The 13,376-nt window shown below is 36.3% G+C and overlaps 3 non-coding genes across 3 annotated transcripts; 1 reads left to right on the top strand and 2 right to left on the bottom strand.

The window, feature by feature from the left end:
• Positions 1-3,072: 3,072 nt before the first annotated feature.
• On the bottom strand, positions 3,073-3,145 carry TRNAA-AGC (transfer RNA alanine (anticodon AGC)). Its single transcript has one exon. It is a non-coding gene; the product is annotated as a tRNA-Ala (tRNA).
• A 3,434-nt stretch (positions 3,146-6,579) lies between these two features.
• Positions 6,580-6,651, bottom strand: TRNAA-UGC (transfer RNA alanine (anticodon UGC)). Its single transcript has one exon. It is a non-coding gene; the product is annotated as a tRNA-Ala (tRNA).
• Positions 6,652-12,169: 5,518 nt separating this feature from the next.
• On the top strand, positions 12,170-12,242 carry TRNAV-UAC (transfer RNA valine (anticodon UAC)). Its single transcript has one exon. It is a non-coding gene; the product is annotated as a tRNA-Val (tRNA).
• The last annotated feature ends 1,134 nt before the right edge of the window (positions 12,243-13,376 follow it).

Below are 13,376 nucleotides of genomic sequence, written 5' to 3'. Positions count from 1 at the left end.
GCCCATATATTAGCTTACTTTCTCTCAGGGGGAAGGAGAGAGAAAAAAATGTAAAATGTGGGTGCTGGTCTATGGGGAGACAGGAATGATGACAGGAAAGGCTTCCTGGAGGAAGAGAGAGCATGGGTACAGCATGAATATATAAAGGTACAAAATCTGTAGAGTGCTTAGACAAAATTACAGGTAGAGAGTTCGTTCAATTTGATCAGAAGCTGATAGGGAATAGTTTGAGATTGATTCTGGAGTCTATGCTTTATAGAGAGATTTTTTGCAAAGGAGCGATCATTTTTCCTCTTTGCTCTCTTTGCATTTTTCACTTACTCTCCCATAAGCTGCCGGTGTTCTCTCCACTTATCAACTAGTAGCCATAGGAAAACATATAGAGGCTTAAAATAACAAAAAGAAAATGGCACGTGGTGGAAATTTTAAAAACTGACTTTCCATTCAAATGTAGGGTAGGTTTTGTAGTCCGGTCACTTTTCAGTCGTGTCCAACTCTGTGATCCCAATTGGGGTTTTCTTGACAAAGATATTGGAGTGGACATTTAGTAATTATCTAGCTGTGTGACTTTGGGCAAGTCACTTAACCCTATTCCCTTGCAAAAAATAAAAACAAACAAAAAACCCCAAAGATATTGGAGTGGCAGTGCAGGAAGTAAGAGGACAGGGGAATTGATAGAAGGGAAGGCAGATTAAGGGAGGTAAAAGTCAAAAGCAAATCATATTTAAGAATGTACTGAGTGAAAGGATAAGGTGAGTATCCTGGGCCTCTCTCCACACTACCACATAGTTAAAACTAGATCTTGTGCTTCTCCTGATAGACTCATTGAGGTTGGCAAAAGGGATTTGTCAAAAAATGAAGGTATTATCAGTAATTACTTTTAAAAAAATAGGAATATTTTTTTAAAATGGGATTGAGTTGTTTAGGGTACACTTTTTTATTGGAAGTCTTCAAGGAGAGGTTAGAAGAGTACTTTGGGGATGTGATTTGGACAAGACCTCAGACCTGTGGGATGGGAATACTGTTAGAAGACATCAGGAATAAGGAAGTCTGAAGCAAAGGATTTAAAGAGATACATTTAAATCACAAATTTAATTCCAAACTTTTGGTCTGGGTATCTCTGATATTCTAAGATTTATTTGATGTTATAAAATATAATTTCATGTGAATAAAATGCAAAGTTAAGAATTTTTTCCCCTAATTTAATGTAATCTAGCTCCTCGTTTATTTTAGTATAAAGAAATTAGTTTACTCATTGTAATTGCCTATCAAACCACTAAAATTTGAGTTAATTTTTTTTGTTATTACAAGGAAGGGCTTATGGAGGTGTATACGTCCTGAAAGACTGATTTTTTTTAAAAGCAAAACTCTCCTTTTTTCTGGGAACCCCAGACTCAGACTCCCTAACTCCCTGAAATCAATCCAGTCCTTTCATAGGGAATAGTTCCCCACCTGTCTCCTTTAAGAAACAGCTCTATGGGTTCCTTTTCCAATATTCCTTTTTTAAAAAACGTCCCAAGAAGATAATTTGATATCCCTTTTCTCCCCTTTCTAACAACATGAGGTAGGAAATTGATTTGAAAAAAGGCAAATCTATTGTTTACCAGGAGTGAGATATAATGGTCAAGTGGAGGTGCCCACGACACTAGATGAAAACTTTCATGATTTTGGTAACGTTGGTGGCAGAATTTGTACAAGAACATACTGAGGATGGGAGAATGGGTTTTCATTTTCAGCGATCATGATAACACCCACATTGACGAAATCATGGATCCATTAAAACACCAAAGTCGGTAAACAGAAGACTGTGCTCCACGGACAGACAATCATTTTGGCCAAGAAGAAAAACCTAACCATATCTAATAGAGAGAAAGGACTGACCATTAGCTGGACACATTTAAACATTTATTCCAAAGAGGAGTTATTTAGTAGATTCCCCAGTAGATGGCAGAACCAAGCAAAAATTTAGAAACTTTACTGTAAGTCAAACTGCAGGAAATACTCAGAATAGAAGTTTTGAGTGGCCCAGATAGGCCACTGTAGTGTATGTGATAATATTACCCATATGTTTTCCTCAGAAGACACATGAATTGTGAACTGGCAATCATCTGAGAAATGAGCATTAAATTTACTACAGGCCACATAGGTAATGAAGATTTAAGGTGCCTATAACACTTGCCAGGGTTCATTACAGAATCCCACTAAGTACAAATCTGTAGCTGTACTCCATTAAACAGCATGTCTACCAAGTACATTCAAAAGGCATAGGTTTTCCAATACACTGCTAAAATACCTTTTATTATTCCCAGCACTTAGCAAACTGCCACACATGACTGCTTAAAGAATCCCTGTTGCCTTACCTTGTCTTCTATTAGTTCAGAACTCTGTGACTAGGCCTTAGGAGCAACAAATTTTAAGTAAAAACCTCGTGAAGCTGCTTTCCACCTAATAGGACTATAACACCAACGTAGATGAAACTAGAACAAAATATTCCAAAGTAATTATGATAGAAACTCATTTTTTAAATAGAAAACACATTTTGTTTGATAGATGAAAGATAGATAGAGATTAGATAGAGATAGAGATCGATATCGATATAGATGTAGATGTAGATATAAAGTAAAACTAACCATGATGTTCCACAGGAAAGTTAATGGAAAAGGAGAAACAAAATTCTTGGGAAGGACATTGCCAAGGATCATCAGGGTCCTTTCCTAGGGCAGGCATGCTATTATTGTATTGGAAAGAAAGGATAGGGTTTTATCAAGTTAAGATAGAAATGAAAGGCATAAGGAATAGTCTGAAAAGGTCTAGAATCAATGCGTTGTAATCACAATAAAAGTAGTAAATATAAACTGCAGAACCGAAGATGCGACCAGGGAACATTACAAAGAGGATGGCTTAAAGTATTCAGGCAGGATCACAAGTTCTCCGGGGATGTCGGAGGCATACTTATCCAGCAACTTGGGTAATTTCAGATAGATTACATTCTGAGCCCTTAGGTCAGTTCAATATTCTATCACATTTTGGGATGACTTGATAGATGTTTTGTAAAGAATGGAAAAACCAAACTGGAGGATGCGGGCATCGATCCCGCTACCTCTCGCATGCTAAGCGAGCGCTCTACCATCTGAGCTAATCCCCCACATATATTTTGCTTTAAATAGGCTTCTGTGTGGTCTAATTCATTCAGTGCTTGGATCTTCTTGCATAGAGATTGAAATTCAAAAGGCAGGAGGAGCAAGAAGAAACCAAATGGGGTGGAAAAGAGGGGTTCGATTTTAAGGAAGGAGAATAGATGTAGTTGAATTAAGAAAATGGAGTCCCACTTCCTGGGATACTTCAGACAATTACCAATGGCTAAGTAAAAGTAGCAGCATTCAAGTTTTTCGATTGCAAACATTTGGTTTCCTTTGTGAATTTATGTATCCAATTATCAATACCGGTGTGTTTGACAATTAACAGTACCTGATAAGGTCTTTTCCATCTAGAGCCAATCTCTCTTTGCACAGGTGTTTCAATAAACCCAACCAGTAAGTTTCCAGCATTAGTTGTTCCCTAGATTTTTAAATCCCGCAGAGCAAATGTTTTGGAACCAATTTTGTTTCTTTTTAGGTGAGACAAATGTTATGAATCTTTTCCATCAATTGTTCACTCTATTGGCATGACTAGAAATACGTGTGTGTGTGTGTGTGTGTGTGTGTGTGTGTGTGTGTGTGTTTGTGTGTGGGGGGGTGGGTATCCCAACATATGGAACTGGTATATCTTCCTTATTTTGCTTTTTATTATTATTTCCTATGAATATTGTCTCAGCCTTCACAATTGCTATTTTATAAGGATAGCAAAAGAATGACTTACATTTGGGATCCATTCTTTATTGGATATGAATGTAGTTGTCTTTCCAGTAGATATAAAGAAGTTTCTATATGTCTGAAGCATTGCCAAATTGTCTATTATCCTAAAGGCATACACATTCCCAGTATTTACAGTGTCTATCTTACCTTCTGCAAATTTATAAATTCTATTTGGACTAAGGGTTTAGCAACCTGAACTGAACTCCAGGTGACTTGTACTTTTTCAAGAATTAGATAAGGGATTGTAACACCAGTATTGTCTGCAGTAAAAAAAAGTCACCCTGACTTGGTCTGAGTTAAAACATCTTACAAAATAATTGAAGGTCCATGATCAGAAGGGATAAATACTTCTGGCCTGGGAAGATAATATGAATCTGTGAGCACAGAAAAAATCTTGAGAAGTCCTTTCTTCAGGTAATTGAAGAAGCCTAACAGAGTTATAACCTTGCATCTCTTCATCATGAAGTCATGTTTGATTATTAAAGCAATAAGATTTAAACTAAAACATCTGAGGTTCTTTTGCCATGGACAGAGCAATTTGCTTGGAAAGAAGGAAGAACAGGATCATAACAAAAACTGTTTTATGAAATTGCTGCTGATAAATTTGACTGTCTTTTAACTATTAACATTTTCCTAAATTTGAATAATGTTATAGAATTGATGCTCAAAAACAAATACATCATTGTTATTTGCCTTTATGGGTCAATAAGTAAATGCTTTCTAAGTTCCAGAATTTATACAAAATTCAGGTGACATGAAGATTCTCTTCCCTAAATTCTAGCTCATCCAAGATCATTTATGAACAGGTATGTAGACAAATACAACTGGAAAGCCAGATTGCCCTATTAATTGCAAAGTTCTCCTCCAAACTTCAACATCATGTGAAATTTAAAACTGACTTTTTTAAAAAAAGTCTTCATTATATAAAGAAATGTGAGGCTGGGGTCGCTTCATGGAAACTGGACATAACTAATTTTAAAAAGCATTTTTTAATGTGAATGATGCAGAAAACTTAAACAAATTCAGATTTGCATTGACTTGTATCATTTTCTTTAAAACACAATCCTTATGTATTTCTAAATTGAAAATAGTAAGAAACTGTAAATTCACTTTTTGTTGCAGGTGTTTATTATGGAACATGCAACATCCAAAGACAACATTAAATAAATCTGACGCTCCCTTTAATATAATTCAAATAAAAGTTTTCTTAAGGGATTGGCTATATATCTGTGTGTCTGTCTGTCTGTGTGTTGTGGAGCAGAAGGCATCGTTCTTCTCTCAACGAATTTCCAAATTGCTCGTCGCAGAGTAGATCACAAAGCTCTCTTTCTCTCTGTGTCTATGTCTGTCTGTCTGACTCTCTCTCTCTCTCTCTCTCTCTCTCTCTCTCTCACACTCACACACACACACACACACACACACACACACATACATGCATATATATATATATATATATATATATATATATATATATATATACACACACACACACAAATACACACCCTAACACCCTAGCTTCTCTGCGGGGGGAGGGGTGACGTCTGAAGAGGAAGAAGGGTTTTCAAGTACAGGTGTTTATTCTAAGGAGGACAAGATGTAGGACACGATAGTGGTTTTCCGTGTTTGAAGGCTTATCAGTGGAAGAGAGATTAGACAGTTTAGCAAAAGAAGATGAAATGAAAGCACATATTTTAGTTTGTAAAAAAAAACTTCCTAAAAATGAGATCTATACCTGGAAGGTTAACTAATTCCCCTTACTTTCTAGGTAAGTGGTAGGCAAAATATTTGCTTCTATGGCCTTTGTAAATTCTAACTTGTTTCAGAAATTGACCAAGGAAATTCAAAAGATTAGAGACCTTAGCCACTTAACCCCATTTGCCTTGCAAAAACCTAAAAATAAATAAATAAATAAATGTTTAGAGACCAAACGCTCAGTGGGGCATTTTAAAAAGATAGCAAGTCTGTCTTCCTAATTTTAGGAAAAGTTCAAGTGGAAGGGCCTGAATGTCTTGTCTTTGGGGATCCCAGGTGAATTCGCCCTTCTAGAAGCCTGCAGCAATTCTAACGAAATATTCCAAAGAAAGTCCCTGTCAATCAGCTCTCTGCTTTTTACAGCTCAGAGGTAGGCTAGTCCAGCAGAGGGGTCCTGGAGGAATAGATAGCCAGCCTTTCAGCTAGCTGAAAGAGCAGAAGGGAAAGGATTCAATCCAGGGACTCCTAAAAGTAGCAGAAAGCCTTGGAAGGTGAAGGGACTCTCTAGGGAGGAAAAGTCATCAAGGGAGAGATGAAACAAAACCCTGTCAAGGTGGGGGGGGGGGGGCGGGGCTACTCAGCCTAGATCTGACTGTGATGTCATGAGATCATAATTTGGGGCTATCGGAGGAGGGTTTTTGAAACTTTGGGGTCCTCAAACTTTTTCCTCTATCTGTGCTTAGTCTGTTATAGCTAAATGCCTTCCCAAAGCCCTCGCAGAGCACCCTTTAGGTTCAACTTCTTTTCCCCTAGAGGTTAGTGTATTCACTATTATTTTGTCAAACCCACAAGATTCCCTCACATATCTCAGCGACCAGGGTTCCTTAGTAAATACGAAAGCTGTTTACTGTTTGTAGGATGGTTTCCGAGTTCAACAACTTCATCCTTTCGCTTTCCTGAAGCCTCAGAAGGAGAATTCCAGAGTAAATGGTTGGGGACCGGCTTGAGTCAGAAGTAAAACAAACAAATCCCATGGAGATGCCGGGGACCGAACCCGGGGCCTCACACATGCAAAGCGTGCGCTCTACCACTGAGCTACATCCCCACCCTCTTAGCAGCTTTTCACACTTGCTTTTTATATTTTTTATTTTAGTTTTCCAATACATTATTATTTTTCCACTTTCATCCACTTGCATATTTATGTTGCACTTCTCACTTATTTTTTTTTTAACATATAAGACATTGGTTTTTCTCTGAAGAAGGATGGATTTGGTAAGATTGGTTTTATTTGAAGACCTGCCAATAGCACTTACATCCAAGGAACTTATATACTAACAGATCACTAGGAAAGGGCAAGAAACATTTCCTCTCTCCTGGTCTTCTCTTGGGTTCTCGACTCTATAACACAAGGTTCTCCACACGCACCCATGGACCTATACAGTTTGTACTCTGCAAGCGAGTCAATAGAGAGACCCAGAAGATTTCTGAGGAAACGAAACTTTATTTTGTGTAAACGGAAATGGAAAGAGAATAAGAACCGCACGGAATTGAAAGCTTTGTAAATATAATGCTCCAGTTTGACCTAGAAGAAAAAGCAAAGAATATTTTCCCTCCTTTTTTTGATGAGGGGTTGGGAGTGGAGATGAAACGATGGAAAGGGAGCAAAGTATTTATTATGGTCTTACCTTCTATAATCTAGGCGTTGAGCTAAGTAAGTAAAGGTTGGGAATATATTTGTTTTTATCGGTATCATCCTTACTCTCAAATTTTTTATATTGTGATAAGATAAGACAATAAATTTAGAAAACTACTCATCAAGGAAAGTTTTATGTTAATATTTTAATGGAATTTTTCTCTGACTTTTGCTTCCCTCCACTCCTATGGAAAGGAAAAAGAAAAAAGTTTCCCCTATTCTCATCATTTCTTACAGTATAATAGTATTTTATTATATTCACATATTATTACATCATTATTATATTCACATATTATTACATTATTACATATATTATATTCACATATCATAATATGTTTGGCTATTCCCCATTTGAAGGACACTTGTACAAAAGGAGCAGCTATAAATATGTTTTTACACATTCTTTCCCTCTTTCTTTCAAACCCCTTGGAATATTAGACCAGCAGTGGCAATTTTGGATCAAAATGTAACGTAGTTTAATAATTGGGGGAGGGAATATTTCAAAATTGTTTTTTGGAATTAATGGTCAAATTTACAGCTCTACCCATTATCCCAGAACCTCTCCAACATTTGTCATTTTCATTTTTTAACCAATTTTGTCCATTTGAAAGAGATGTTATTTCTGAAATGAGAATCTCAGACTTTTCCATCTAATCTGCACTGGAAATTGAAGCCCAGTTCCCAATTAATTCTAATGATCTGGGAGTGAGAGATGACTCCTGGAAGTAGAGGATAGTTGGTATTTCATCAGTTTCTCAGTTGCATTGGAGATCTGCAGGATATAGGCAACAATCCCTACTTTATCTAGTGATAGGTAGAGAACTCTACCATCTTAGCTAATATCCTAAAGTTATCACCACAATGACACAACTAACATGACTTGAACAAGGGACAGCTAGATGACTTGGTGAATAGAGTACTGGCCTTGGAGTCAGGAGTTTGAATTTCATCTCAGATACTTGACACTTATCTGTGTGACCTTGGGCAAGTCACTTAACCCCATTGTCTGGCATCCAGGGCCATCTTCAAGTCTTCCTGATTCATATATGACCACTGGACTCAGATGGCTCTGGACAAGGAAAAAAGCTGATGAAGAAGCACAGGTCTTCTTACACAAATCCAATTCATGTGTTTATCATGGCATCATATTCTTGATGTCATGTTTTTCTTTGAGAATGAGGGTCAAACATCTATCTATACTTAAAGAGGATATACCAACCTCTTTATCAACATCTGTGTTTATATCTAAATCAACAAATTTGAAAACTCTGGTTTATAGGATCATAAGAGCTAGAGCTAGGAGGTAATTTACAGGTCAACATATCCAAACCCCTCATTTTTTAAGGATGTGAAAACTAGGTCCTAGAGAAGTTAGAAGAGTCACATGACTAGTAAGGTATGTTTTAAACTGAGATATTCCTAACTCCATGCCCATTACCCTGTTCAGTGCTCCATTTTGCCTCTCCTTTGAGTTTAACACAATGTGGGAAATGATGAAAATTTAAAGACACAACTACAGAAAGAATCTTGGTTTTGTAAAAGGCAAATCATTTAAGGCCTAAGTAAATTTAAAACAAATATGATTATTGACAGAGATGGAAAAATACATATGCATAAAATGTGGTTCAGCACAAAAATTAAACTTAAGTATTTTTCAATGATCCAAGACAATTCCAAAAGACTCATGAGAGAAAATGCTATCCAGATAGAGAGAAAGAACTATGGAGTCTGAATGTAGATCGAAGGATACTATTTTCACTATTTTTTAAATTTTCCAAGGTTTTTCTCTTTTGTTCTGATTCTTCTTTCATAAAATGACTAATATGTAACTGTGTTTAACATGATTTCACATGCATAACCTAGATTATCTGGGAGGGAGAGAGAAAGATTTGGATTTCAAAATCTTATAAAAATGAATGTCAAAAACAAACAAAAACAGATGTAAGAATATTTATAGTAGTATTACTGTTGATGTAGGAAATTGAGGAGTCTAAACTCCAAGGAATTATTTTTTGTATGGAATAGCTATGTTTATAATTGGTATAAAACATTTGGACCATAATCCCTTGGGTACCTTAGAGTCAAGTGAAGCCTAGATCATAAAGATATCATTTTAAATCCATGAGGATTGTGAAAATTGCACACACAGAGATTATTCAAGAAATTTTCCAAATTCTCTAGGGTTCAATTATATCATTTCAGGTTTAAAAAACAAAACAAAAACAATACTGAATAGTAACATAGGTAAAGTCATAATTACTTTGTCATGAAGATTCTTTCAAAAGTTGTTTTAGATGAATGTGTTGCAATTGTTATTGTGGTAATGGTCTTTATTCAAAACTCATCACTAGGTCCTTTTTTGCCAGGTCATGTACCATGCTATCTACAAACATTCAAGTTTAATATTGACAGTCTCCCTTGAAATTCAGATCTTAGTAGAAATTTCAATTCCTAGTAAAGACTTGTCATTTTCAATCAAGTCTCCTTATGAAAGTGTTTCTGATATATTAAATATTTTCCATAGGATATCTAACATCTATAATAATCCAATAGGCAAGTAAGCAGAGTTCATTTATTCCCAGTAGTGGAAGGGGACAAGGGAATGTTGTTGATTTGCTCTGCCTCTTTTGAAACTGAAATCCTTGAAAGTACTTCTCTTCAAAACTCTTTTGGTGTATTATAGTTTCCCTCAATTCTGTAAAATTATTTAGGTATGTCACAGAATAGTGTAAAGAAGGTTAAAACTGGAAGTGCTCAACTGCTTTCAGCTGAATGTTAAATTTTACTTTTGCTTTTAATGTAGTAAAAGCAGTTTAACTTCAACTACAAGTGAATGAATTCCTTGTGGATAAACAAGATCAAAGATCCAGTTGTGGGGAAGAGGGTAACATTAAGTCAAGAATGTTATGGATTTTAATTTAAACAGCCCTCTCTAGATCGGAACCACAGAAAGCACCCAAGGATGCACAGAGATGGGGAAATTTGGGAAATGTCTTGAACTCTCTGCACCTTTGTAGTAAGTGAATTGAGTTCTCAGGGCTGGGAAAGCCCTGGGACTTTCAGATATGTCCAATTAAGTGAAGGGAAGTTCAAACTTAAAGAGTGCAGCTGGTGATTTGGTCAGATATAACATACTGAGAAGGTAATTCAGTCATTTCACTCCAGTTTCTGGATGAAAAAGAATCCATGCTTCACTGATCGCTTATTCTACAGAAGAAAGAAAATCTTGGAATACTATTTTCTGGGTTACAACCCCAAGTACCTTAATCCAAAAAGGTGACTGAAATTTTTGAGGAGAAAATGCCAGAGTTAAGAACTTTGAAATACATGCACAAGGATCAAGAGAAAGCTAGAAAGGTAAATTTATTTGAGCAATTAGAAAAATAGAGATAGGATGATGGAGAGCTAACATTATAATGGAGAGGAGGGAGGAGTTCAGTACCTTATTGTCTCCAAAAGGCACTGAGAAGTTAAATAGGATATCATTTCCCACCTATTGAACTCTTCAGGACTTATATCATATCTTCAGAAATTTTACAGATTCTCAGTACTCTTTGCCACTAGAGTCGCTTCTTCACCTACAAGCTTTATGATCCTGTCCAAGTCACTTAAATTCTGTTTCTTCTACTTTCCTCAACTGTAAAATGGGAGAAAAATATAGCTTACCAATAGAATTTTCAAGAAGATTGTTTTTGTAAAATGTTTAGCACAGTGTATGGTACATGTAGGTGACACATAAATGTGATTTATTTGTTGCTGGAGTGTGTGGATGATGGCCCATGGAGAACTCCTCCCAAATCCTCCACATAAGGAAGGACATTCAGGGTAGCCATCTCATATCCCACCCACTGCACTCCTCTGGTTTTTCATCAGTCATCTATTGGATACCTCTCTTCTTTCCTCCCCACCCCCTTTAACTTACTTTTTTTGTGTTGACTTCCTTAAAGGGTTGTGAGCTCCTTGAAAGCAGAACAAAATAAACTATCTTTTCCTTTTCTTCACATCCACACAGTGCTTAGAGCAGTGCCCACTACATCTTAGGCAGTTAATAAATGTCTATTGATTCCATAATTTGGGGATAATTAAAGAAGCTGTGAGATGTGAATGTGATGGAATACTATTGTTCTGTAAGAAATATGAATGGGAGGACTTCAGAAAAGCCTGGAAAGACTTGCACTAATTGAGGCTGAGTGAATGGAGCAGAATCTGGAGACATTGTACACAGTAGCAGCAACATTGTGAGATGATTAACCAGGATTCACTTAACTCCTTTCAGTAGTTCAGGGATTTCTAAAAGACTTGTGATGGAAAATGCCATCCATATCCAGAGGGAAAAAAGTATGCAGTCTGAATATAGAGCAAAGCATAATGCTTTCCTTTTTAAAATTTGTTTTATGTTTTTCCTTCTTTTTATGGTTTATGGTTTTTCTCTTTATCTGATTCTTTCACAACATGCCCAATATAAAAATATGGTATGTGATAATTGTACATGTGTATCAGATAGCCTGTATAACTTGTATTGGATTCCTCGGTGTCCTGAAGAGTGAGGAGGGAAAAGAAGAAAAATAGAAAAATGTGGAACTCAAAAGCTTGCAAAAAAAGATGAATGCTGAGGTATCTTTGCCTGTAATTGGAAAAAATAAAATAAAATAACATTTAAAATTGTTTATCGACTGAGAGGACTTGAAGTTGATCGGTTAAACTCTGAGAAGCAGAATAAATATACTAATTTAGAAAGGTGGGAAAGGGGAATAGAATATGCTAGTTTTCATTAGAAGAGGTGTGTGTAAACATGGAAGAAGGAATGAGGAAACTGGAGTAAAATAGTATTCATTTCAAAGACAAATTTCACATTTCATTTTAATTCCTTGCTGTAATATCAGTTACCTCAATTAGAAATATTATGACTTGGAATCCTTTTTCGTCCGATGGTTTCATAGTGTAGTGGTTATCACGTCTGCTTTACACGCAGAAGGTCCTGAGTTCGATCCTCAGTGAAACCAGGCAATTGTTTTAACTTTTCTAATTATTCAGAAGAATATCGGAATTAGCATCCATCTTTTATAACATACAAAAAAGGGAGTTCTGCAATGGACAGACAGGAGTAAAGCTCAATTTAGGTCTTCACTCCTTAATCAAAGGTTATGAGCGCACAAGAGGGAGCTACTGCTAATGTGACCATACCCCTCATAAAGTGTCGTGGGCACTTCCAAATCTGATGACCTCAAACAATCAATGGTCGGGACTTCACAATCTCAAGAAGAGGATTGTTTAGACCTGGAATATTTCTCCATGTATGTATGGGAGATTATTAGAAACAGTAACTACAGCTCACACTGGACAGTGTGAAAGATAAAGAACATTTTATATTCACCATTTTGAGATCCCATTCAGAAGAATGAGAAAAAAATAAATTATGACTCTCCCCCATTTCAGAAGAGGAACGTTTAGGATATAGAGAGAAGAAAAGGGAAGGGAGGGAAAAAAGGAAGGAAAGAGAAAAGAAAAAGAAAGATAGGAAGGAAAGAGAAAAGAGAAAGAAAGAGAGAGAGAAAGGAAAGAAAGGAAAGAAAAGAAGAAAGAAAGAAAGAAAGAAAGAAAGAAAGAAAGAAAGAAAGAAAGAAAGAAAGAAAGAAAGAAGAAAGAAAGAAAAAGAGAAAGATGGAAGGAAGGAAAGAGAGAGGGAGGGAGGGAGGAAAGAAGGAGAAAAAGAGAAAGGAAGAAAGAAAGAGAAGTTCTAAGAGAACAAGCTCAAGTCCAAAGAACCTGGAGACAAAGAAAAAGTCTGACTTGGATAAAGGTTCTAACAAATCCAGCCACCTTCAATCAATGAACCTCGTTCCTGTGTAGGCAGAGCACCCTAAATCTGACCGTGCCCACGCTTTTGGGAACCTTAGTTTATTGATGAAACGAAAGAGGCGAGAAAAAAGGACTGGTGGTTTTCCTTTTTTCTGGTTAGAAGAAAGTGAAATCAAGAGGATCTGTTTAACTCAATTTGTGAATTCCGGGGTTCCAGATCAGAAAACGTACCCTTTGATTCACTTTGGTCTTTGCTTTGAGCTTGAACTTGTTGGAACTCTGAAAAAAAAGTTACCTGAAAATGACAACTTTTTTCTTTGAATATTATTTTTAATCTT

The sequence above is a fragment of the Macrotis lagotis genome, chromosome 3 (genome assembly GCF_037893015.1).
Source record: "Macrotis lagotis isolate mMagLag1 chromosome 3, bilby.v1.9.chrom.fasta, whole genome shotgun sequence".
Lineage (NCBI taxonomy): Eukaryota > Metazoa > Chordata > Mammalia > Peramelemorphia > Peramelidae > Macrotis > Macrotis lagotis.
This window is presented reverse-complemented; position numbering and strand designations above follow the sequence as displayed.